Below are 26,292 nucleotides of genomic sequence, written 5' to 3'. Positions count from 1 at the left end.
ATATGGCTACGATATACTTTATGTTCAAATTGCGCTCTCTCAGTAGTAACTCACCACTTCAAACTCCAACACTTTACCTCCTGTTGTTCGGACTGGAGTGGGAATAATTAATCTGTTTCCTCCAAAATCCTGACCGTATGGAAGGGGAATTGTAAGTCTGACCCTTCTGAAGTACAACATGTTCTCTATAGTTGCTTAGATTAGAGTGGGAATAGTAGATGTGGGCCCTCTAAAGTCCAACAGTTTCCTGACTTTTGCTAATGTTTAAGTGGGAACAATAAAGCTGACACTTCCAAAATCCAACATTTGCCCTACTGTTGCTAAGAGTAGAGGAAGAATAGTAAATCTAGCCTCTCCAAAGTCTAACATTTCCCCTACTATTGCTCAGTTAGGAGAAGTATTTTTTATTAATGGTGTATGTAAAAATATTTTTTATAATTATTTATAAAGGCAAATAATTTGTAATTCATTTATATTTAAATTTTCTTGGAATATTTTTCTCTGTTTTATTTTTTATATAGTTTTCTATATGTTTAAAATGTATTGTCATTAAGTCTTTTTCAAATATATTCTTTGTTATGCAGATTTATAGAGCACACTATCACCCCGGTTGCTGAGAAGATGTGAGTCCTACTAAACCTAGGACTAATCGAAAAGCCATGTCTTTATACTTCAAGAAGCAAGGAGTGGGCTCTTATGTGTAGTGCCAGGCGGTTAAGTGCTCTGGGAGCGATGTGGGTGAAGGCTCAAATGCCGGATCTGATTTTCCGAATGAGTGGGACGTGTGAAAACAGTTGTCCAGACGAGAGGAGGTGTCTGGAAAGTTTGTAAAAGCAGATGTGATTGTTGAGGTTTGTAGAGCCAGTGTTATTTAGCGCATTGAAAGTATGGGTGAGGAGTTTGAATTGTGTATGTTTGTGTGTGGGAAGCCAGTGGAGCTACTTCAGGTGTGGAGTGATGTCAGTGCGATGTGAGAGGTTGACAGTGATGATAGCCACCTAGTTTTGAATAGTCTGCAGCCTTCTGGTGACATTTTTGGTTGATCCCACCATAAAGGGTAATCCCCTAGTCCAGCTTGGGTGTGACCAGCTCATGCGGGTTGGTTTTCTGGGTACTCATTGGGAGCTGTTAGACCTGCCATACTTAGGGTGGTGTTCCCCCAAACCTTTTGCCTACTTCCCTCCAAATTGTGTTGTATTCGTTTTTATTTGCCCTAGTACTGTTTGCACTTTTTATGCTATTATGCCACCCACTTAAGAAGCCCTTTAAAACATGCCACAGGTCTGCATTCCTTCCAGACAACCACACAATAGAGAGCACACAACTTATAACAGAATGGGGGGCAGACCGGTGCACAGCCCCACTTGCACTTCAAAAGACTGTACTCAGCTCACACACAAAGAATCACAGATGTCAGAATGGGACTGAACAAAATGTGAACATTGGAAATTCTGCATACCACTAAGGAGTTCCTTTGTGGCTTCAGCCAGTAATCGTTACCTCAATTATATTTCAAACATATATTTTCCCCCTTGCATCTTAGGTGAAATCCACTGAAGACTTGGTAAGAAGACCTCATAAGAAGCCTCATAAGAAGACCTTCATTTTTTTCAGATTATTTACTCCGTGCATCTCAACAAATTACTGGAAAAGGGTAAACTTGTGTACCGTATTTTCCAGCGTATAAGACGACTGGGCGTATAAGACGACCCCCTACTTTTCTTGATAAATGTAGGTTTCATGCTATACTCGCCGTATAAGACTACCCCTCTTCCAACATCATGTCATCAAACATGTACGGTAAACATAAGTAGTTGTTAAAAGGCCCAAACAATTATTATACTGCTACATGTTGTAACGCATCATACTGCATAACTTGGCATTTCTTGCAGCATAACTCTGCTCAGCCTTGCACATACGTTGGCCTTCCCCTGCCGCATACCTAGAGCAGCATAACTCTAGTGATAGCGTGTCAGTCGTGAATAGCACAAATGTCTGCCCTGGGTTCCTTTCCAGCACTACCGCAACCATGGAGATCAGAATACTATGAGTGTGATACAGTATGACTCATGCTTCGTGCAACTCAGTGATTTGAGAGATGGATTCGATAATAGGATCCTCTAGACTCATTTTGGAATCTAGTAAAGCGGATTATAATAAAGATGCACCATTCCCTGTCCACACATGAATCTGGGTGATGGAAAGGCTTCGACGTGCAAACACAACCATGGCACATTTACTGAAGCAATAGCACCCTCTACTGACAAAAAGATACATATTTTACACCATGCCTTCCCATTAATACAAAGGCTCAAGACAGTTTCCACTCCTAAAATTTTTGTTCCTGGCGTTTAAGACGACCCCCGACTTTTGAGACCATTTTAAAGGGTTAAAAGGTCGTCTTATACGCCGGAAAATACGGTATTAGTTCTCTCAAAATGGCGCTATAAATCACGCCATTATACCTAGGTGGATTTAAATTACAGAGTTCTAATAAGCTTATTTCAGGAATTTTGCTTTAAGCTTATGTGAATTTCCTGACATTACCTCTTCTCGTAATTATATGCCATTTATGGTAACAATTTACAGCGATGCACCATTTGGTGGAAATATTTACAGCGAATGGGAGTGTCTGTAGCTTGCAATGCTTTAAAATTTGATGGGAGGACGCATTTGTGCCAAAATATAGCTCACATGGGGGTCTTGCATTTTGCACGACTACACAAAATGTTACTTAGTTTTGTCAAAACTTCACATAATTACACAAATGCAAAATACACAAATTGTGCACTCTCGTAGGCACCATTTTAAATAATATAAATATTTAATCCCCAGGAGGAACTGTGTCCCCCATCCCTTTAAGAGCAGTTTGAGCTCACATCCTTTGCTTACTCTCTGAGGTCCTTTGAGATGTGTATTCAAAGTGATATGTTTTTTATTTTCTGTTTATTAGATTAGCACGCCGTCACGCGCTCTCGAAATACATTGACTCTCAGAAAAGACCAAACCTGGCTTCAGGGAGACACCTAGAAGCTTTAAAATCACTACCCGCCCTTCTGAGCACTTTGGAAAAGCTGTTCATAGTGATTTTTACCGTTCAAGTAACTCATAAAATCCTAGTCATTTTTTCATTGATTTGTATTGCTGTGTCCAGCAGGCAAGTGGGCCCTGATCAAAGAGGAGCCAACAGAACTTTGTAAAGGAGGGGTCCTAGTTAGAATATAGCAATAAATCCCAAGGCATAAAGAGCTTGGTTCAATCAATCAATCAGGAGTTTGTTAAAGCGCAACCAATCACCCCTGAGGGTCTCAAGGCACTACGGGTGGGGGGGGGGGTGCAGGTTCCATTCCATCAAAGAGGGGATCTGTCGAAGAGCCAAGTTTTGAGGTTTCTTGCGAAGATGGGGAGCCATGTTGTCTGTCTGAGGTGGAGCGGAAGGGCGTTCCATGCTTTGTCCACGAGTAAGGAGAAGGAGCAGCCTCCCGATCTGGTCTTTCTGGTGCAAGGGACCACGGCGTAGGAAAGCTGGGCTGATCGTAGGGTCCTTTGGGGTGCGTGGAATTTGAGTCGGCTGTTCAGGTATGCTGGTCCGGTACCGTGGAGGGCCTTGTGTGCGTGGGTGAGCATCTTAAAGGTGATTCTCGCCTCGACGGGGAGCCAGTGGAGTGTGCGCAGGTGCTGGGAGATGTGGCAGTGTTTTGGCAGGTTGAGGACCAGTCTTGCGGCGGCGTTCTGGATGTTCTGTAGCTTGCGGATGAGGTTTTTGTTTATTCCGGCGTAGAGTGCGTTGCCGTAGTCGAGTCTGCTGGTGACCAGGGCGTGAGTGACTGTCTTTCGGTGTTCGAGGGGGATCCATTTGAAGGTCTTACGATGGAGGAGGAGGGTGTGGAAGCATGAAGATGAGACAGAGTTGATCTGGCGGTCCATTTTGAGCTCGGAGTCCAGGATGATTCCCACGTTGCGTGCGTGGTCTGTGGGGGTTGACGGGTTTCCGAGGGCGGTGGGCCACCAGGTTTAGCTGTAGGCAGCTGTTTTTCATCCATTTGGCGACGGCTTCCATGACTTCTCGAAAGTTGCATCTGGCGGTGTTGGGCTCGTTGGATAGGGAGAGGATGAGCTGGGTGTCGTCTGCGTATGACACGATGTTGTGTCCGTAGGTTCTGACGATGGGGGCAAGTGGAGCCATGTAGATGTTGAAGAGCGTCGGGCTGAGGGAGGAGCCCTGGGGGACTCTCCAGGTGGTAGGTGTGGGGTCCGAGAGGAAAGGGGGGAGTCTGACCCGCTGCGTCCTGCCGGAGAGGAAGGAGCAGATCCAGTCGAGGGCCTTGTCCTGGATTCCTGCATCGTAGAGTCTGCGTATTAGGGTGCGGTGGGAGACTGTGTCGAACGCCGCTGATAGGTCGGGGAGGATAAGGGCTACTGTTTCTCCTTTGTCCAGTAAGGTACGGATGTCGTCTGTTGCGGCGAGGAGGGCGGTTTCCGTACTGTGGTTTTTTCGGAAGCCGGATTGGGAGGAGTCGAGGATGTTGTGTTCTTCAATTAATGTGGCGAGTTGGCTGTTGATGGCTTTCTCGATGACTTTCGCTGGGAACGGGAGCAGGGAGATGGGTCTGTAGTTTTTGAGGTCGGTGGGGTCCGCTGAGGGTTTCTTCAGGAGGGGGTTGACCTCGGCGTGTTTACAGTCATCGGGGAACGAGGCGGTCGCCAGGGAGCGGTTGATGGTGTGGCAGAGAATGGGTGCGATGGTGTTGGCGGCTCTTTTGAAGATGTGGTGGGGGCAGGGGTCCGTGGGGGCCCCTGAGTATATTGACTTCATTGTCTTCAGTGTGTCTTCGGTGGTGAGGGCTGTCCAGTCATCAATCGCTGGTTTCCGGGTGTCGGGGGTGGCGTGTGAGGGTTCAGTGTGTTGGTTGTCTTCGTCGAAGTTGTCGTAGTTGCTCTTGATTTTGTGGTGGAAAAAGATGCTGAGTTTGTCGCAGAGGTCTTGTGAGGGAGGGATGTCGGTAGACTCGCTGATGGGTTGGGCGAACTCCTTGATGATGCTGAAGAGTTCCATGCTGTTGTTCGCGTGGGTGGAGATTCTGTCTTCAATCGCTTTTTTCCTCGTTTCTCAGATGAGTTGATGGTTGGCGTTTATGCCGGCTCTGAAGTTGTTGTGGGCTTCTGTGGATTTGGTGTTTCTCCAGGTCTTTTCGAGGCGGCGGCATGTGCGCCTGGACTCTCGAAATTCGGTGGTAAACCATCTGGCTTTCTTGGCACGGGTATTGTTGTTTTTCTTGAGGGGGGCAATGGTGTTGGTGCTGTCCGAAATCCATCTATGCAGGGTTCGGGCTGCGGTGTTGGGGTCGTCTTTTTCCGCGATGGTTGGGGTGGAGTTGTTGAGTGAGGAGGTGAGCTGGTCATTGGTCATTTTGGTCCAGTTTCTTTGTGGAAGCAGGTGCTGGTGTATGTGGATGGTGGGTGTTCTGAAGGTGAAGTGGACGCAACGCTGGTCGGTCCATGGGAGTTCGGTGGTGTGGCTGAAGGTGATGGAGTTTCCTGTAGTGAAGAGGGGGTTGAGGGTGTGTCCTGCTGAGTGCATGGGCTTGGTCATGATCTGGCGGAGTCCAATGTTGCGGAGGTTGTCCAGGAGGCATGTAGTGTTGTGGTTCAGTTGATTGTCGAGGTGGAAGTTGAGGTCTCCCAGCAGGGTGTAGTTGTTGGATGCGATGGCCTGCGGGGAGATAATGTCCGTGATGGAGTTGGTGTAGGGTCCGCGGGGTCCAGCAGTTCGGTAAATGAGGGTTCCTCGGAGGGCGGCGGTAGGGCTGGCCAGTATCTTGAAGTGAAGGTGTTCCATCAGTTTTGTGGACTCGTCAGGGAGTGTGCTCAGGCGGAGGCTGGATTTGTGGATGATGGCGATTCCTCCTCCTGGGTGGGTGGGGCGGTCCTTCCTGGAGATCTTGTATCTTGTATTGACTTCATTGTCTTCAGTGTGTCTTCGGTGGTGAGGGCTGTCCAGTCATCAATCGCTGGTTTCCGGGTGTCGGGGGTGGCGTGTGAGGGTTCAGTGTGTTGGTTGTCTTCGTCGAAGTTGTCGTAGTTGCTCTTGATTTTGTGGTGGAAAAAGATGCTGAGTTTGTCGCAGAGGTCTTGTGAGGGAGGGATGTCGGTAGACTCGCTGATGGGTTGGGCGAACTCCTTGATGATGCTGAAGAGTTCCATGCTGTTGTTCGCGTGGGTGGAGATTCTGTCTTCAATCGCTTTTTTCCTCGTTTCTCAGATGAGTTAATGGTTGGCGTTTATGCCGGCTCTGAAGTTGTTGTGGGCTTCTGTGGATTTGGTGTTTCTCCAGGTCTTTTCGAGGCGGCGGCATGTGCGCCTGGACTCTCTAAATTCGGTGGTAAACCATCTGGCTTTCTTGGCACGGGTATTGTTGTTTTTCTTGAGGGGGGCAATGGTGTTGGTGCTGTCCGAAATCCATCTATGCAGGGTTCGGGCTGCGGTGTTGGGGTCGTCTTTTTCCGCGATGGTTGGGGTGGAGTTGTTGAGTGAGGAGGTGAGCTGGTCATTGGTCATTTTGGTCCAGTTTCTTTGTGGAAGCAGGTGCTGGTGTATGTGGATGGTGGGTGTTCTGAAGGTGAAGTGGACGCAACGCTGGTCGGTCCATGGGAGTTCGGTGGTGTGGCTGAAGGTGATGGAGTTTCCTGTAGTGAAGAGGGGGTTGAGGGTGTGTCCTGCTGAGTGCATGGGCTTGGTCATGATCTGGCGGAGTCCAATGTTGCGGAGGTTGTCCAGGAGGCATGTAGTGTTGTGGTCCAGTTGATTGTCGAGGTGGAAGTTGAGGTCTCCCAGCAGGGTGTAGTTGTTGGATGCGATGGCCTGCGGGGAGATAATGTCCGTGATGGAGTTGGTGTAGGGTCCGCGGGGTCCAGCAGTTCGGTAAATGAGGGTTCCTCGGAGGGCGGCGGTAGGGCTGGCCAGTATCTTGAAGTGAAGGTGTTCCATCAGTTTTGTGGACTCGTCAGGGAGTGTGCTCAGGCGGAGGCTGGATTTGTGGATGATGGCGATTCCTCCTCCTGGGTGGGTGGGGCGGTCCTTCCTGGAGATCTTGTATCCTTGGGGGATGGAGATGGCTATGTCCGGTCCCGAGGTGGTGTTGGTCCAGGTTTCGGTGAAGAATGCTACATCTGGGGTGGTGCTGTCGAGGAGGTCCCAGATTTCTGTGGCGTGTTTGTGGAGGGATCAGACGTTGGGGAGGATGCATTGCAGGGTCTTCGGTTCGGTTGTGTTCTTGTGGACGGGTTCTGCTGGATCCTTGTTCTTGGCGGTGCTGCAGGTGTGCCGTCAGCGGTGACAGCTGAAGCGTCCATGGGTGTTGGCTGGTGATGCTAGCTTGCAGTTGTTTTTGCAGCGTGGGTTGAGTGTGTAGAGTGCTGCTGGGTCGTAGCGTTGGCGGGGCGGAGGTCTAGGGTTCCTGGTGCTGGTCGAGGATGGGTCGCAGACGGTCGCAGACGGGCTCAGACGTGCTTGCCTTTGACATGCCTTCGGTGCACCAGTGGCACGCCCGCAGCCCGCGCCCGCTGCGCGGCCGCGCACTGGCCGCCATTAAGTAGGGTTCGGGGAGGGCTGGACAGCTGGGAGGCGGGAGCGGGGAGGGTCTGGATTGGGCCGGTCGCGCTGGGGGGATAGGGACCGCGGGGGCAGCAGCGGCGGGGAAAGGTAAAGGGAGGAAAGAAGGGATAAAGAAAAAAGGGAAAATAAGCAGAAAATAAGGGACAAAAGAGCAGAGATGCAGAAAAGAGCAGAAAGGTGAAAGATAGAAAGGGTAGAAAAACGAGTGAAAACGAGTGAAGGAGCAGAGGGAGAGAAAGGGAAAATGGGCAGAAATAAGGCACGAAAGAGCAGAGGTGCAGAAAGGGGAAAGATAGAAAGGGGAGAAAACGAGTGAAGGAGCAGAGGGAGAAAAGGGAAAATGGGCAGAAATAAGGCGCAAAAGAGCAAAGGTGCAGAAAGGTGAAAGATAGAAAGGGGAGAAAAACGAGTGAAGGAGTAGAAAGAAAGAAAGGAGACAGAGGTCCACTGGACCACCAGGGATGAGGCGCAGGGAAACCTGCGGGTGGAGGAGGGCCTCGATCACCAACACTCAAGAGTGCAGGGGCAGCGGCACCTCACTTAATGGTGGAGCTGCGAGGGTGGGAGAGCAATTTCACTGACAATGAGTCAGTGGTCTTGCTCCCTGGGTCCCCGGACCTGGATAAAAATAATGTCAAATCTCTGTTCACAAAAAAGACCTCAGCAGCATATGAACAGAAACTGTGATTAGCAGTATATTGCTTACCTTTCAGAGACCACAACCTAAAACAGGTTCCTCTAGGGTGGAGCATTCAGTTCTCAAATATCAAATAATTCAATGTTTTGTCTTTCATAATTGCAGCTACAGAATCTATTTTGGAAATACAAACTGTAAAAATATGTTTATACTCCAAGCGGCAGCCATGATTCGTAAACCTGAGCTTTCCCCTCGAGTGTAACATGAACAGAGGGGCCTGTGAGGCTTTAGCAAAGGGATAGCTCCTTTTTTAAACCTAACTGTAACTTATTTTCTGAAATACCTTTTGAAATAATATTTACTTTGCACCAAAGAACAAGGCTGTTGGTCCCTCCCCAGACAGTAGCTGAAAGTGAACTATATCATCAGGTGACTCCAAGCAGAGATTGAAAAACACATGTAGTAAAAATATGTGATTGAAAACTATATCTTTTCCAGTAAGTTGAATGAAAACAAAATACAGTTTCATTTTCAGCCCTGCCGATAGGATGCGGTAAATAAATCAAGTAGTATGTGATTATTCGCAGTGGATGATGAGTCATGCATATGGTCAGGATAGTTTGATGTTTTCATTATGTTGCAGAATTCACGAGTGTCCAGTGCTGTTCCAGGTGGGCCAAACCTGTTCCAGATTTTCAGAATAACCACTGACTATGAAAATGTATTTCCATTCATGCTCCTTTTGGAATCAGGCCTTCCTAAATCTACGTTAAACATGGTGTTGCACATATTAATAATGAAATATTACACGTCACCATTTGAACATTTTGAAATTAACCTATCTAATATTTTTTTTAATAGTTCCTATTATCACATGAATAATCATAGCACAGTGAAGTGAGAGCCCAACCATCCTGCCAACAACCACAACCTGACCCCACCAGGACAATCAATGACTTTCTTTAGGCTCACGAAAAATCAGTGGTGTGCAAAGGATATCATTTAAAACCGTCACACAGCCAACACGTTTCGTTCCTTGATGTCAAAATGAACTTCATCAGGGCTGCAACAATAATATAGAGCCTACAACATGAACATTAATACATGTAGCACATAATAATAATAATTGACGACCCACATAACTCATATTAACAAAACTTACCAGAACCAAATATAATATATAACCACACAAACAGTATTTTAGTGGCGATATGTTCATATAAAATTCAAAAACAATCGTCATTAAAAGACAAAAAATGATAGACAAAAAATGATAAACAGAAAGGATATATAGTCAGGAGTATGTGAAGGTGGGAAACACAGAACCAACAGATAAATGCTGGAAGGGGTTACACAAATTTACAGTGTATCAGCCTAAGTGCAATGAACTAGAATTGAATATAATAGGAAACAATAAAAAGAGGAGAGACAAAATAAGAGGGAATAGAAAAATATCATAGAACCAAACCAGGATAGTGTGTGTAACAAAAGGAAAATCCTAAAAAATTGGAGAAAGAACCTATTTCTCACCTTCAAATTGGAGTGAGGGTTAAGTATTATAATGACCAATGTAGGGTATATATCGTCCCAAAGATAGAGTCACATCAAGGTAAAATAGTATTGAACTCAAGCTACTATTCTGATGAGAAGAATAGAATAATTAAAATAGACATGAATATAATCCAAAGCAGATTTATAAAAAAAAATAAGGGTAAAAGGCTCATATGGTAGCCATGTTAAATAAATTCAAATTGCAAAAAATAAATCCAAAAAGGCAGCATAACACACCAACACTACTAAGGTAAAATTACAATAACATTTTTTTTTGTTTTTTTTTAAGACTGTGCGCAACATGTGGCAATATTCCAAAAGCCTTGTTGCGGAGGTGACCCGCTATTATGTCACAATATTCGCATCCCAACTAAAATATATGTCAATGGTGTAAGCGTCATCCATAGGTTAAGTACTCAAAGAAGAAAGTCATGCACTTCACTCACAATCAGAGAAATGGAGATTTAAATCCTACTGCGAAATCTGGATTGGGAAGGTATATATAAATTAGTGAAAGTCAAAAAGCTACCATGCAATAAATGAGGGGACAAACTAAAGAATCCTAAATTATAAGGGAATAGGAATATATAAACTCATCAAAAGCATTTTTTTAAAATTTATTTATGTAAATAAGTCATATAGTTAAAAAAACACACACAAAACAACACACAGTGGGTAGGAATATCTGCACCCAAATGAGTGATAGATTTTTTTTCCACAGCATATCCAAAAGAACATTGAACAAACTGCCTGACTCTGTGACACAGGATTGCTGATATTCATAATGTACAATGTTTACTCACATTGGATGATGATGGAAATCATGATATGTCATCTCTGTAAAAATGAATTTGATATATCTCAGAATTGCAATATAGACAGTGGTGTAATAGCAAGATCAGAATTTATACCAGCAATGAGTTATCATAATAACATTGACGTCTTTTATGAAAAAATTTGTGAGAATCTGCATGAATTGGAGACACCTAACAAATTCACTCCCCCTGTACGCCACAACATTACCGTCCAGGAAAGATAGGCACTTATCAGGCTCAAACTTGACAATACTATTGTCATATTGACAATACTATTGTCACTATTGTCAAGGGAAGCTGACAAAGGCGGTAATGTTGTGGTTATGAACTATTGTGATTACATGGGTGAAATAGAGCACCTATTGAGCAATGAAAAATGTTACCAGAGTATTCCTGCAAATCCCATTAGGAAATTGACAACAATGATAAATGTCAAACTAAGTGAATGGAAAAACATTGCCTTATTGACTGAGGATGAATTTAGATACCTCAGTGTGGATTGTCCTACATATCCGTGCATTTACATTTTACCTAAAATTCACAAGGGAGGACCATTTCTACCTGGTTGTCCTATCATCCCGGGGGTGGGCTCACCAATCGAGGGACTCTCTGGGTTTGTAGATCTGAGGCTTCAGAAGTAGGCTGTTGACTTGCCTTCCTTTATTAAGGGTAGCAAGGATATCCTAGTCAAATTTAAAGATTTCCAATGGTCTGAAAATCTTTTATTTGTCATATTTGATATCGAGAGATTATACACTTGAATACACAAGAAGTTTGGAATACTATCAGTACGATCTATCCTTTTGAGAGAGAGAGAGGACTGACCTCTATGAATTTAATGAGATGGTTGTAGAGATGATTGATATCATTCTCAGTAACAACTTTTTTCTGCACGACAAAGGTTGGTTTCACCAGATACTGGATACCGCCATGGGTTTCAGGTTTGCTCCCTCTTGCGCCTGCCTCTTCATGGGGTGGTTTAAGAGGGAGTACGTTTGGAGCAGACGTGCCACCCCCTGGACCGAACATATCGTGTTCTGGGGGAGGTACATCGATGGCATCATCATTTTGTGGTCTGCTTCTATAGAGTTACTGCAGCAGTATTTTAAATACTTGAATGCTAATGAATACAATGTGAAACTTACATTGACATTTGACAAAGAGAAAATAAATTTCCTTGACATACATTTTTATGTTAAGAACATAACTGTACAAGTACCCTTTACAGGACAGAAACAGCATGTGATGGGGTACTACATGCTGACAGTGCTCATTCACGTTCTGTCATCAATAATATTCCATTTGGCGAGATGACAAAAATTAGGAGAAATTGTAGCGAGGAAGACACATACCTCAGTAATATTCTTGAATCGAAAAAACGATTTCTTAAGAGAGGATACAAAGGGGAGATACTGGACAAGGCCATTCTGAGAGCCTACCATCTTGGTAGGGGAGATACCCTTTGAGAAAAAAATCAAGAAATTCAAAGAGGCTGAGAAAGAGAGGGCAGTTAGCTTAGTTACACAGTTCAATACTAACAGGAATAGGGTTTTCAGTTCCCTGTAAAAAAAACTATTGCCTCCTGAAGGAGGTTCCGGGTCTCATGAACAGTCTCACTGACATGCCATCTATTACCTTTCAAAGGAGCAGGTCATCGCACAATGTACTGTGTCCAAGCTATGTAACCAGTGAACAGGAGACATGGCTACCTCTTAACCCCTTAATTGCTGCCGTCGGCCAATGGCCGACGGCAGCACTACCTCGCCAGTGCTGCCGTCGGCCATTGGCCGACGGCTCCCCACCCGCGCATGAAAACGCCCACACTGCGGCGGAATTACCGCCGCGGTTAATGGGTTAAACCTGAAGATTTTTTTCGTTCTGCAACGTTTGTCCCTTCGGTAAAATAAAACCACAAACTTTGCTTACGGTTCCCCCAGATTACATAATATTACACATTTTTATTATTGTAATAGAAAACATGTAATATATGTACGGAGCTGTAAATGTGACATTATATATGTGAGCAGTACAGTTCGCCCACTTAAGATCAGAATACAAGAGAACCCTAGGGCAATACTCAATAAGGATAATCGATATCCCTTAAATGATCCTTATATGAGTGTGCACCCAGATGATAGTTCATTCTGGTTCCATGGCATTCCCCATGTACCTCCTGGAGACAGAGGTGGTGACCGAGAACTACTGGTCAGGCAAAAGGTGGCTAAGTGGATATATCATCTAAGGGCCACACTTGCAATATGTTGATTTTATATAAAACATATTTTATTGATTTTTCACCACAAACTCTTGGGAACAATAGCTGTTATCGTTTGTCTGATGTTGCATGAATTCACATAGAGGAGTGAAATACATAGTGCATGGAAATGAAACTGTAATTTTGCTGATTAAAAAAAGCCAAATGGATGTTTATGGTGTTTTTATGTACATCTGAACTGTATAATGGAATATTTCTAGTAACAACACTATTCTAAATATATGTTTTTAATTGCCTTTTTCATTCCTTATTCCCCATTTTTAGGTCGAGCAGACCTAAAAAGCATGCGAAGCATGCTTTGTCTGCTCGACATCTTTTGTTGGCGTGTTCGGGGGAATGTGAGACAGTGTACATGCACGAGCCTCTGCTGTCTCCGATTTGCCCTTGAGGGTACGCACGTCGCCGTGCACATCCCCTGCCTGCCATTCACATGCTCTCGCAATCACACAGGCAAAGTCACGCATGCGCACACACATTTCCACGCGCACACACTCACCCCCCAACACGCAGGGCTTACATACACACACAAACGCGCACACACACACCCTCCCAACCCCACTCACCGGGCACACGCAGGGCTTCCACACTGGGGGGGCGGGCACCGTCAATGTGCCCCAACGCCCCCCCTCACCGGGTAATACTCCTCTCGTCCTGTTCCTCTGTGTCCAGACTCCGCAGCCCGCTCCGTAGTTTCTCCGCCCCTTCCGGACAGTTCGTGCGTGTCACGCCTCTCCTTTCTCCCGCCCGGAAATCCGATTTGCGTGTCAGGCCTCGCTCTCGCTGTCATCTGCACTGTAGTGCATTCAGCTTTTTTTATTTTTCAACAGTTATTTATTTCATCCCTAGATGTTTAACATGCCTTAAACTTAACGCGCTTTCAACTTTAACGTGGTCGGGGTATATTTGCAAGTATCGGTATGAGAGTCCAGCTGTGATTAATTTTGCACATAAGTGTATTTGTATACATCGGGGCTCGAGTTTACTACCTAACATGTCATTGCGCACGGACACGCTTTTCTTTCGTTCAAAACACTTGTTTTAGGTATGCTATGTCATAATTCCCTACGTGAGTGCATTTCTTGACGGCCTTTTTTTCCGTTCAAGGGAAGAGGGAGCGTAAGCAGTAAGCACCACCCTAGGGGCTTTACAAAGTTGCACTGCGCCGGAAGACCTCCCAAGTACGTATTCAGCACTGTCAGTGTTTCTTGGGAAGGTCTCAGGTGTTAATGTACACGTAGCAGTTGTCGTATTGCATGTGTGACGGCGCTATCAGCCACACTGGTTTTTCCATACCTAAATCAGGTTGCAATGTGTAGTTCCAATTTTAACGTTGCAAAGGGCCAGAAATGCGTTGCTGTCATTATGCTTTGTTACGAAATGTAGCCATGTTTTTCTCCCTACATAAAATACTGGTTTTCTCGCTGAAATCACGTAGTGTAACTGTAACCAAATTTGCTTGCATGTCTTCCTTCTCTGGTGGTAATAAATGCAGGTGCTTTTTGTTAATCATAAACAGTATTCACAGGAGTCACTGACAAGTTCAAAATGACTTAATGTATTGTGGTGATTACCGTCATCTGGTTTTTAACCTTACAGTTTATTTAAGTGCCAAACGGGATGGAAAGAAATTACTCTTGTCATATAGTGCACGAATAGAAATTGAGAAGAAAAAAACGGTGAACGGCGCTCTTTAAGCAGGCGCAGACGTTCAGACGTGTTTGTTTTCTGTTGGTAAATACTGCCGACAAAACGGGGTTTGGAGAAAACCATTAGTGCATGAAGCAAAATCAGAATACGTGACTGCGAAATTAACAGCAGTGCTGGCAACATATTGTGTCACCTTCTGGAACGGACCTGCATAGATTAAACGTATTTTCGTGGTCCCCAGGCATGAACTTGTCATTCATTGAGTCGTAACGCCGCCCGCACAATGCAGATCCGGTCAGGTGTTTGTTGACCTCTTTGTATACGCACGCAAACATGGGACATTGAGCGTTTGTATCCCCGAGCCAGCACACAAAGAACATCTCCACTAGGGTCTCCGTCAGTCTGGGTGCGAAGATGCGCTTTGGGAATTCCTCAGGCGCTATAGTGCACCCGTCAGGATCTTAGCCCCGTCTCTTGTGATGACAACTGTGGGCTCACACTGCGCTGAACTGCCAGAAATATTAAGAGTTAGCAGCGGGTAATGTCCGACCCTTGCGGACCGAGTAATCTCCCCCCCTCCCCATCCCCCCACACACTCGCACACCGCTTCCCCCAGGCCCCCCTTTTATTGGCCACGGATACCGCTGTCCATTTATCTTCGAGAATATGGAACTACGGGGACCCCGCCATTATTATGGTCTCTGAAAAAAACAAAGCAGTCACTGGCCAGGCAGAAGCAGCTGCCTTGCATGTGTGATGTCAACACAGACGTCCATAGCGCTGCGATGCCCTGCTTTCTAAACTGTGCGGGGACAAGCGCCTTTGACTTCTACTATCGGTTCTATCATTCTGCTAGGGTGACCAACTGGCATGGGTGCAAATTCAGGACGGTGAGTGTAAAAATTCAGGACAAATGGTCAAAAAAATCAGGACAAAAATTCAGGACAAAAGGTCAAAATTCAGGACAAAAGTTACGTTTTACAGAAACATCAGAGGAGGTTGCGCAATAGTATATAAGTAAGTAAATAGACAACCAAAATTAGTACAAGTCTTATATTAGGTTGAGACAATCGTGCACTTCTTGGTTTTTTTGGTATGCGCAACTCTGCAGGTCTTAGCCCCCTTAGTTCCCTCATCGCCAGCCTTTTCATGGCCAGCTTACTGCCATGAAAAGGCTGGCAGTGAAGAAACTCGTAATATGCTTGGTGGTGCCGCAGCTGCACCACCAAGGTACATTGATAGGGGGTCCCAGTACACTTTTACTCATAAGAGAAAGATAAAGTAAAGATTGAAAAAACATAAACGTAAGCCAAGTCAAGTAGTAATGCAGGTACACTGTTATTTAATCACAATGGACCTGGCATGAACAATATATTGCTTATTTAAAAGGTACACAAGTTCGTGCCCCAAGGGGTGAGGGAGAGGTAGGGAGTGCGAGTTGGTGTGATGGGATGGAGGATTTTTGCAAAATCAAAAGTGATGGTCAATCAATTATTGGTCCGAATACAAATACAGATAAATTGCTTCCATGTGGAGCCAGAAGACAAACACATCAATGTTAAACAATATTCATATTGCCATGTTTTAGGTGGCCCTTGTGAGCGCATTATAACTGAGGCATGTGCTGGCGTAATAATAGTTGTCGACGTTTCGATTCCAATGTGGAGAAGGATCAATGGAGGCCTTACACGGCCCCAACGGCTACTACATCCTGCATGTCAATCGCCCCGGTGGGCAAGTTGGCGGCGGGGTTGCTGCTATCATCCGCAAAGAACACGTCTTTTCCATGCTAGATTGCACCCCTATCCCTCACTCCCAAACCCTTGTCATTCTGCTTCGCTCACCCTCCACCTCCCTTGCCTGTGTTGTCATGTACAGACCCTCCACTTATATGCCCTCCTTTGCTTTGTCAGTTGGGGAACTCCTTTCCCAGCTCCTCATAAACCACTCCAAAATTCTTATTTTGGGTGATTTTAATTATTGGCCTTCTGATCCCCAAGAGAGTCGACTGTCAGAACTGTTTACAGAAACTCTTACCAGCCTGAATTATCAGCAGCTGATCTTCACTCCCACTCACTGCAAGGGCCACATACTAGACCAGGTCTGGTTGGCTAATCTTGACTCTTCGCCCCCCCTGGTCACCCCCTGCACCTGGTCCGACCATTACCTTGTTTCCTTTTCGGTCAACCTGCCCAGTTTTCATCGTCCTCTGCGCCCTGCTGGCACCATGGCCTGTAATTGGAAGAATGCCAACATGACTACTCTCCATTCGCTCCTGGCAGCTTCAACCCCTCCTGTTCTTGAATCTGTTTCCCTCCAAGCCTCTACTCTCGAGCGTTGGCTGAAGGCAGCTGTTGATGTTGTAGCCCCTTCAAAACCCATTAAAATCTCCCGCCCCCACGACGCTCAGCGTTGGTTCTCGGACCAGCTCAAACTTGATAAGCTGGCCCTCCGCCAGGCTGAACGCCGCTGGCGCCAGAAGTACGACCCCGTACTCAAGATTGAATTCATCACTCTATTAAATAAATACAAATCTTCTATCCTTGAGGCCAAGACCTCCTACTTTTCATGCAGGATCCTGGAGTCGGCTTCAAAAGTTAAGGACATCTTCTCTATCGTCAATGAGCTCTCCCTCCCTGATCGTATCACCCTCCCGCCTGCTCCCACCCAGGCTCTGTGCGATGAGCTCAACTTATTTTTTTTAGACAAGATTTCTACTATTAAAAATAACATTCTCCCGCCTACTTCCTCCAACTCTTTCCCTCTCCCTTCTGAGAATGCTCAGTCCTTCCATACCTTCCCTCCCATTTCTACCACGGAATTTCATAGCCTCCTCCACAAAGTTAGCTCTGGCTCCCCTAGGGATTGCTGCCGTCCTCACATCTTTAAAGAAATCTTCGGGCGCTGCCCTGATCCTGCCCTGGCTCTTCTCAACTCTTCGCTGACATCAGGGGTTGTTCCTGAGGCTTTTAAGCAGGCCATTGTGTTACCTATCCTGAAGAAGCCTAGCGCAGACCCTCTTGTGATGAGTAACTACCGACCCATCTCTCTCCTCCCCTTTTTGGGAAAGATCTTGGAGACATATGTAACCAAGTGCCTCAGCTCCTTTATGGAAACTTCCTCCTTCTTGGACCCTCATCAGGCTGGCTTTCGCCCACTACATTCTACAGAGATGGTGATTGCTGCTGTGATGGACACTCCTAGAACTGGCGCCGACAATAACATCCCCCAGGCTCTTGTCTTGCTAGATCTGTCGGCGGCTTTTGACACGGTCGATCACACCATCTTGATCGACCGTGTCAACAACGTCGGCATCCGTGGGACCGCCCTCGAGTGGGTTCGCTCTTTCTTACACGGCCGCTCCCAGGCTGTTCACCTCTCTACTTTCTCCGCCCCTTTCTCTCCCCTCACCTGTGGTGTCCCCCAAGGTTCAGCCCTCTCCCCGCTTCTTTTTAATTTATATATGCAACCACTTCTGGCGTCCCTTCGTCACTCCCCCGCCACCATTTACAATTATGCAGATGATCTGCAATTGATCTTTCCCCTGGACACTTCCCCTACCTCCGGTCTTAACATCCAAACTACAATGTTACATATTTCTGATTGGATGGCTCATAGCCAACTTAAGTTGAATCCGTCCAAAACGGAACTCGTTCTGGTGGGCGGCTCCACTAACCCCTGGAATGACAACTTTTGGCCATCTTCTCTTGGCGTTCCCCCTCGTCCAGTCAGTACCGTGAAAAGTCTCGGAGTGATAATCTCGGAGGATTTATCTATGAAATCTCAGATCTCTGCAGTCACATCATCCTGCTTCTTCCAGCTGCGCAGGATTCGCAAGATCTGTAGATTCTTAACCAGAGAGGCACTCATTCTTACCATCTTGGCCCTGGTCATTTCCAGGGTGGACTTTTCTAACATCTTGTATGCGGGTATCCCCGCCTACCAGCTTCAAAAACTTCAGCTAATCCAGAACCAGGCGGCCCGCCTGGTGTTTTTCGTCAACCTAAACACCAGCATGTCTCCCCACTCCTGAAGAACCTTCACTGGCTCCCTGTGGCCAAACGGTGCTCCTTCAAACTTGGCTGCACCGTATTCAAGTCCCTTCACAATCACGCCCCCGAGTTCATTTCCTCCAAATTCAGGCGATACCTCCCATCCCGTAACCTTCGATCCTCTGCTTACAATCTTCTTTGCATTCCACCGATTCGCCGAAAAAAACACGGTGGCCTCCGGTTCTCCTTTCTTGGCCCCACTTTTTGGAATTCCCTTCCTGTGCCCTTTCGTCACTGCCCTTCTTATGATTTGTTCCGTAAAACCCTGAAAACTCACCTTTTTAAGCTGGCCTTTGAGTAATGCTCCCTGCCTCAGTTTGTTATGTCTGTTTTGAGCGCCAAGAAACCGTCTCGGTGTACGTGCGCGGTATAAATTGTTTTACATAACATTTTACATAACAGGGGGTCTTCCTAAGGACGGCGGGGAAGCGGGTGGGGTGAGGGGGAAAAGGCTATGATGTAGATTACCACGGTGTAAATTACATGGAACTGCGGTCACAGTGGGCTCAGCAGTTTAGAAAGAGAACGGAGGCGGGAAAGGATTACTGGGGATAGAAGAAATCAAATCTCCAGTGCGTGGTAAAATACTTAACGACAAAAGCCGCCGTGTTTGGTCAGCCAACCCGGAATTGTATTGAGGATAGCAGAGATCAAGTCTCCAATATATGGTAGTTTACTTTGCAAAGGAAAGCCGCTGAGGACGGTCAGCCTACCCGTATAGTTTCTTGAAGTGAACTGTGGTCCGATTCCTGACAGCCGTCAACGCGCTCAGCCAATGCTGCACCACCAGCATATTACTGCCTCACACCGCTGCAACACCACTAGGTACCGGGGGTTCCCCGGCGGTTATAGAGGGCCTGCGGCAGTCCAACCACGTAACTCAAAATAGGGCGGCAGGACCACTGGTGTGGCCGCCGCAGGTAATGAGGGAGAAATCCATCCAAGGCTGCAGCACGAGGCACTTGCCTGGCAGGTTAGTATGGCACTAGAAGATTTTGGGATTAGTGCACACCAGTCATGTTATGTTAGACATTTCTAATTGCGCTCTTTGTTCTCTATTAACTAGAAGTATTGAAATAAAATAAAATCTCATTGTTCATAGACTATGCCTTACTACCAGTCCATCCCACAATCAGCTTCTGAAGTGCTTTTGTTTTAGGGCTTGGAGCACTGCATAGGCTACAGGAATGATAACTACGCCCCTGGCAGCGCCGGCTTTACTTCTGGCTCCACCTATCTGACAACCTTCGTTGGTCCCGCCCCCCCCCCAAAGACCTCATTCTTCAAGGATTCTCTCGGTACCACTATTCAACAGTGTCCCTCTTTCCTTCATGTACTCTCTCCCATGTGTATTTAATCATTTCTTTTATAGTGGTACTCATCCCAATGTAGTGTCAAGAGTGCTTCACATCACACTTTATTCAGAGACAGTGACTCATAAGTGTGCATGTCAATGTAGAAGAAATGTTACTTAAGACAATGAGGGCTGCAAGATGTAGGACTTACATGTCATTCATACTGGTAGGCATTATTTGCATGGCCACTGAAATTATGCGGCAGGGTTGGCTAAATTATACAGCAAGTAAAGGCAAATTATGCAGCATAATGCGGCACATATTTTGTAGTATTACTTTATTATTTTTTAATTTTAAAACATGGAAAAATGGTAATACTGTCTGAGCAAAGATTTCCCCTCATCAGTACCAGCTTAACAACTTAATAAATAAATAAGCAACGGAAAGATGACCATTGAAGGGCCTACCACTATGCGTGAATACCATTTCCACTCTTTTAGTAACTTTTGATCCGTTTGAGCTAGAAACAATTTTTTGTTAAAATTTGCAAATTATGCAACAGATAATGGGCTATATGGTAAATAAGGCAAATCATTAATTATAAGAAAAAGAACAGCGGCCGCAGAAGTGCATGATTCCAGTTGCCCCGATTACATGTTAAGAATATTTGGTCTGGAGACATACAAACTCAGGGTTTAAAACATAACATAGTGGTTGGGGGTTGTTCTTAGGGATACATATTTATAATGATCCAAATGAACCCACTGAACTATCTACATAAAAAAATGTTAAACTGCATGTTACACTTTGTGCTTTCAAGAGGCACATTATCCCTTTGCTCTGCTTTAATACTGGGACCAGTCAAAGCTCAGATATCTCTCAAGGATATTCCTTCTCCTAAAGCGCCGGGACACTCTTTTTGAGTAGCCGTGCGCTATATAAAAGTATAAATAACATAACATAACATAACATAAGGAGATACATTAATCACCAGAGTTAAACTGAGATTTTTTGTGTGGTGGCAAAATAATTGCAGACTGCCAAAGAACACAGAAGTCTTTGCCATTAGCTCTGTGGTCTATTTCAAAATGTGGCGCACTGGGGAACCCCAATGCATGGCTCTTGATCAGCTGCACTTAAGTCGAACTTAGTTTGTTATTTATTCATCCTTCTGAGCACCGGACAGAATTTTACTGTCAAGTATGTTAGCAAGAACTCTTCTAATAAGCGTTGCTGAAAGCTTTTGGATGACACCATAGTTGTAAGCTGACGATTTAAAAAGCAGAGTGCAGGCACAGACCCACAACGTGCTGTAACTGCAGCATGGCCCATGGCCCATTGTCATTGCAATGGGGCTAACTGACAGACAGTTAAAGCCTCTTTATCACCTCATAGAAATGCGAGATGGCCCCAGCAGTGAGTGCTCTAAAACGCTTGAAGATTCGCACAGGGGTCATCCCAGATTCCTGGAAACGCCAGAATTACGGACAAAAGGCGTCCGTGAAAAGAATTATGACGGACAACGGACATGGCAATGAAATTACGGACGGTCCATGAAATTTACGAACGGTTGGTCACCCTACATTCTGCACAGCCACCAAAAGTGGCCTCCAGGAGCTGTGACCACAAACTCCCATCAGCACCCACCTCAGCCTCCGCGGTGTGTACAGGGCCCTTGTGATATTTTATGTGACTAGCAGTTTATTGTAAATATACTTAAATCGCTCGAACAGTTCGTTCAATCCAAGTGTACCCTGTTGTTATTTTTAGTTATTCCCAAACGTAGATTCCCAGCATCAGATCCCAAAAGATGCAAAACACGGACAGGTCTACTCTCAGTATTGGACCCAAATCATCCCTTCTTGCTAAATATGTTGTCCATCTGAGGAACTATTTTGCAATTCATATCCGCTAACCCTTCCCCCTCCCCTCCGATAAATCTCCACAATCAGCCTGAGTTCACATCTTTATCGCTTGAGGAATGGTGAAAAAGACTACAGATTATTGCTATTGCACTCCTGACCCATTTCCCACCAACTGTGAGTCTGAAGTCATGAATACTACCACTTGTTTAAAACTTCTATTTACTATCAATATAACGAGGCATGAGGCAGCAGTGACATCAGAACATTCCGAGACCATCAGAGCTTTTGAATATGTTTGTTCACCCAGATATAATGCATCTGCCTTTCTTCTATAACATGCAGCTCAAATGGTCCTGACACGTGAAAAATGCTTAAATAGGACCGTGACAAGATTAGATTGAGGCCCCGATAGCTCCGTCGGTAAAGCATCAGACTTTGAAGCTAGGGGTCCAGGGTTCAATTCCCTGTTCGGGCGCATAGCATCTTATTCAACTTTTATCTGCTATTAACTATATTAGAAATGAAGATTTTTTTTTAGCTTTTTACTCTCCTCTCTCTACCGAAAGTTGAGCTCTGAACGTGTTACTGGTAGCTCGTGCTCTGGAGAGGGACAAACAGAACTGTGAGTCTTAGAGGGCCGGGGCGAGGTCAGTCTCACCCCTGCTGGGGACCCCCCTTCACTGTGGCACTGCTCGTTCTGCCCTGGCTCGTGCACCGCATGTAGCCTACAGAGAGTGTGGAGACACAAGCGAGGTGTAAAGTGAGTATACATCAGTGTCCCACCCTCTAGTTCGATGTGTCACTGGGAGCTCATACTGTGAGGAGAGATGCACAGAGCTGTAAGGTCTTACAGGGAGAAAGGAGAGTGCCATCCTGCCCTCCTGGACAGCAACACTGTAGTGAGCGCGCTAACGTAGTACGTCATGGAGCCACGTGACGTACGGTGACGTAGGGGCGCGGGGTACTCAGCGCGGCATTAGAGCGCGAGCAGGCTGGGCGAAGGACATGCTTTGCGTTCCTTGTATGTTACGACCTGAATAAAGAGAGTGACACTGAGACCCGACTCCGAGAGTTATTGGGGGAAGAAAGTACATCATTACAGTGGCGACGAGGGTGGGATAGCGACCCACGACCCCCACTACGCAGACGACGTGGAGAACGGCGGAACGGAGCGGAGTCGCAGAGCGAGCAAGGAAGGCCCGAGAGAACGCACAGGGACCACACCCTGACCGGGCACCACAAGGAGCGCGACGCAGCCAACAGCACGGGGAACAGAGCACCGTGGGCGCACAGTGATTAACCTGTCGGCGAACTGCGACACACCCAAAGCAGGAAGCCAGTCACGGTCAAGGCCCACAGGCAACCGCACTGGCTACCCCACCCGAACAGGAAAGGGCTGAAAGGAGCAGCCCTCCACCCTTACTCAATAAGGAGGAACAAACCGGTGCGCCAGGGAGCCCGAGAGGCCTGGAAAGTACGCTGCCCACATCCAGGGGCGAGAAGATGAACGCACAAGCGGGTTATACGATAGCGCCAGTCCAGTTCCTTCCCAGACCAGGGGAGCCGCTCATGAAATGGGAGGACTGGAAAGAGTACATAGATAATTTCATAGAGGTACTGGAAGATGAAAGTGAGGAAAAATTCAAACCGCCGAGAAAGAAACGCATTCTGCTGCTAAACCTGGGCCCAGAAGGCCTGAGGATCTACAAAAGCTTGGTACTTAAGAAGAGAGAGACGGATGACGACGATGTGTACGCCCACGCAATGGAAGACCTGGAGGAACACTTCAAACCCTCGGTATGCGTCTCAGTGGACAGGTTTAACTTCCAACAAAGGAAACAACTGCCAGGGGAAACTGTGGAAGAGTATGTGGCGGCGTTAAGGAAACTGGCGGCCTCATGCAAGTATGCCAACTGGGAAAGTGAATTCATAAAAGACCAAGTGGTGATGCACACCACGTGCACGAACGTACAGGACAAGCTATGGGCTGCAGGAGACACCTCGCTCAAGGACGTGCTGGTGATAGTCAAGAGAGCCGAACTGGCCCGAAGGTGTGCAGCGGCCACGAAGAAAGACACGACACACAGCGGTGTGGTGAACAAGGTGGACAATGAAGAACTCCACAAAGACCACATGGCGCGGAAACAGCCAGAAAAGGGCCCGAACAAATGGCAAAGCAACCCAGGCCACTCCGGCAAACCGGCCGGAAGTAACAAACGGCCTTGCTACAGATGCGGCAGTTGGACGCACGAGGCGAACGACCGGAAGTGCCCCGCGCTTCGCGCCAAATGCATGTTTTGTGGAATCGTCGGCCATTATGAAAAAGTGTGCAGGAAGAAGGCATCCAAGAACGCAGTGAAGTACGTGGGCCAAGAAGTGGAGGAGCCGGAAGAGGCGGCCGAGGAAGAGGTGGTCACAGTCCTCTGCATCTACAACGAAATCTTGAGCGTAAACGACCGAGGCCAAGGCACCGACGGAAGAAGGACGATGAAGCCAATCATGGACATGACGATAGGAGGTGTGGAAATCCAAGTGGTGGCTGACACGGGGTCGCCGTACACCATAATTCCAAGAAACGTGTGGGAGGAAAAGTTTGCTCCACAACTGGGCCCCGAGCTGGATAAGCTGGACATACGTCCCGTCACATACAATGGAGATCGAATCCCCATGGCCGGATGCAGAAATCTGAACTTCGAGTTCAGGGGCAGAGCGGCCAGGTGCAAACTGTATGTCTCCGAGAAAGGCCCTTCTGTCCTGGGGTGGCTCGACCAAGGAGACCTGGGAATCAAGCTGGATCCAGGTGGCAAGGAGCAAATTTTGCTGACGGAACTGGAGGAAGGGCTGGACACGAACAGATGGAGGAAGGAGTTCCCAACAGTCTTTGGGGGTTCGGTTGGAAGGCTCGACAAATTCGCGCACAAGATCATACTCAGAAAAGGTGCAGTGCCGGTAGCCCACAAGGTGAGAAACATCCCGTTGGCAGTGAGGGACGACGTGAAGGAGGAGCTACGGCAGCTAGAGAAAAGAGGGATCATCGAACCGATTACCTGCGCCGAATGGCTAGCGCCGTTGGTGGTGGTGAAGAAACCCAATGGCAAGGTCCGTCTATGCGTTGACCTGCGTGAGTTGAACAAAAACATAGTGGTAGAGAAGTTCCCCCTTCCCCGGATAGAGGAGATGCTGGCTAGCACGAGGGGGGTGCAGTGGTACTCCACCATAGACTTAACATCGGCGTATCACCAGATCGCATTACACCCGGAGAGTCGCAGTTTGACGTCTTTCATCACTCCCTTCGGGTGCTATCGTTTCCACCGCATGCCGTTCGGGCTAGCCTCGGCGGCTGCGGTGTTCCAAAAACTAATGCACCAGTTGTTCCAGGACATCCAGGGGGTTCAATACTTCCAGGATGATATCTTGGTGATGGGTTGCGACAGAGCCGACCATGACAAGAAACTGGACGTGGTATTGGGTATCCTGGAAAGGAAGGGCCTCACGGCAGAGTGGGCTAAGTGCCGCATAGGAATGGAAAAGGTGACGTACTTGGGCCACGAGATAAGTGCACGAGGAGTGACCCCCAAGAGGGAAAATGTGAAGGCGATCTGCGACGCACCATCGCCAGCCAACAAGGAGGAGGTCAGATCATTTCTGGGTATGGCGGAATATTACGGAAAGTTCATAGAACATTTCGCCTCGAAAACCCATCACATGAGGCTACTGACCAGAGAGAACAGTGAATTCCGGTGGTCGGAGGAAGCCCAGCAAGAATTTGAGGAAATAAAAAGAGAAGTGGCAGGGGCGATTCCTCTGCAAGGATTTGACCCCCAAGGAAGCACAATACTCACAACGGATGCCAGCGATAAAGGACTGGGTGCAGTCCTCATGCAAGACCGCGGCCAGGGGAGAGTAGAAACAATATGTTTTGCGTCCCGCACCCTCAATGACACTGAAAAGAAATACAGTGTGATCGAAAAAGAAATGTTGGCAGTGGTGTGGGCCATGTCTCGCTTTCGGCAATTCCTGTGGGGCACCAGGTTCCGGTTGAGGACCGACCACAAGCCCTTGCTCAAGGTACTCACATCCAGTGGACACGCAGATGCAACGCCGAGGATTTCAAAAATGTCACTCAAATTAATGGAGTTCCGATATGACGTGGAACACATCCCAGGGAATAAGAACAAAGTGGCGGACTACCTGAGTCGGGCGGCAGCGATGGAGCCCAGCACAGAATGTAGTGAGGCGGTGGAAGAGTGGGTCGCACTCACCGAAGACTTAGAAACGTCCATAAGCAAGCAGGAATGGAAAGCTGCGTATGATGAGGATCCTGCCCTGGAAGAAGTGAAGGCCCATATAGTAAGGGGTTGGCCAGACAAAAGCAAGACTGGGCGAGACCTCATCCCCTACTTCGAAGTGAGAGAGGAACTATCTATGGATGACCAGGGCATATTTGTATAGAGAGGAGAGAGAGTCATACCCCCGACAAAGATGATATCCCGGTTGATGGACATGTTACATGAAGGCCACCTGGGAGCGGGAAAGTTGAA

This window comes from Lissotriton vulgaris, chromosome 3_1 (genome assembly GCF_964263255.1).
Source record: "Lissotriton vulgaris chromosome 3_1, aLisVul1.2, whole genome shotgun sequence".
Taxonomy (NCBI): domain Eukaryota; kingdom Metazoa; phylum Chordata; class Amphibia; order Caudata; family Salamandridae; genus Lissotriton; species Lissotriton vulgaris.
Note: the sequence above shows the minus strand (reverse complement) of the source record.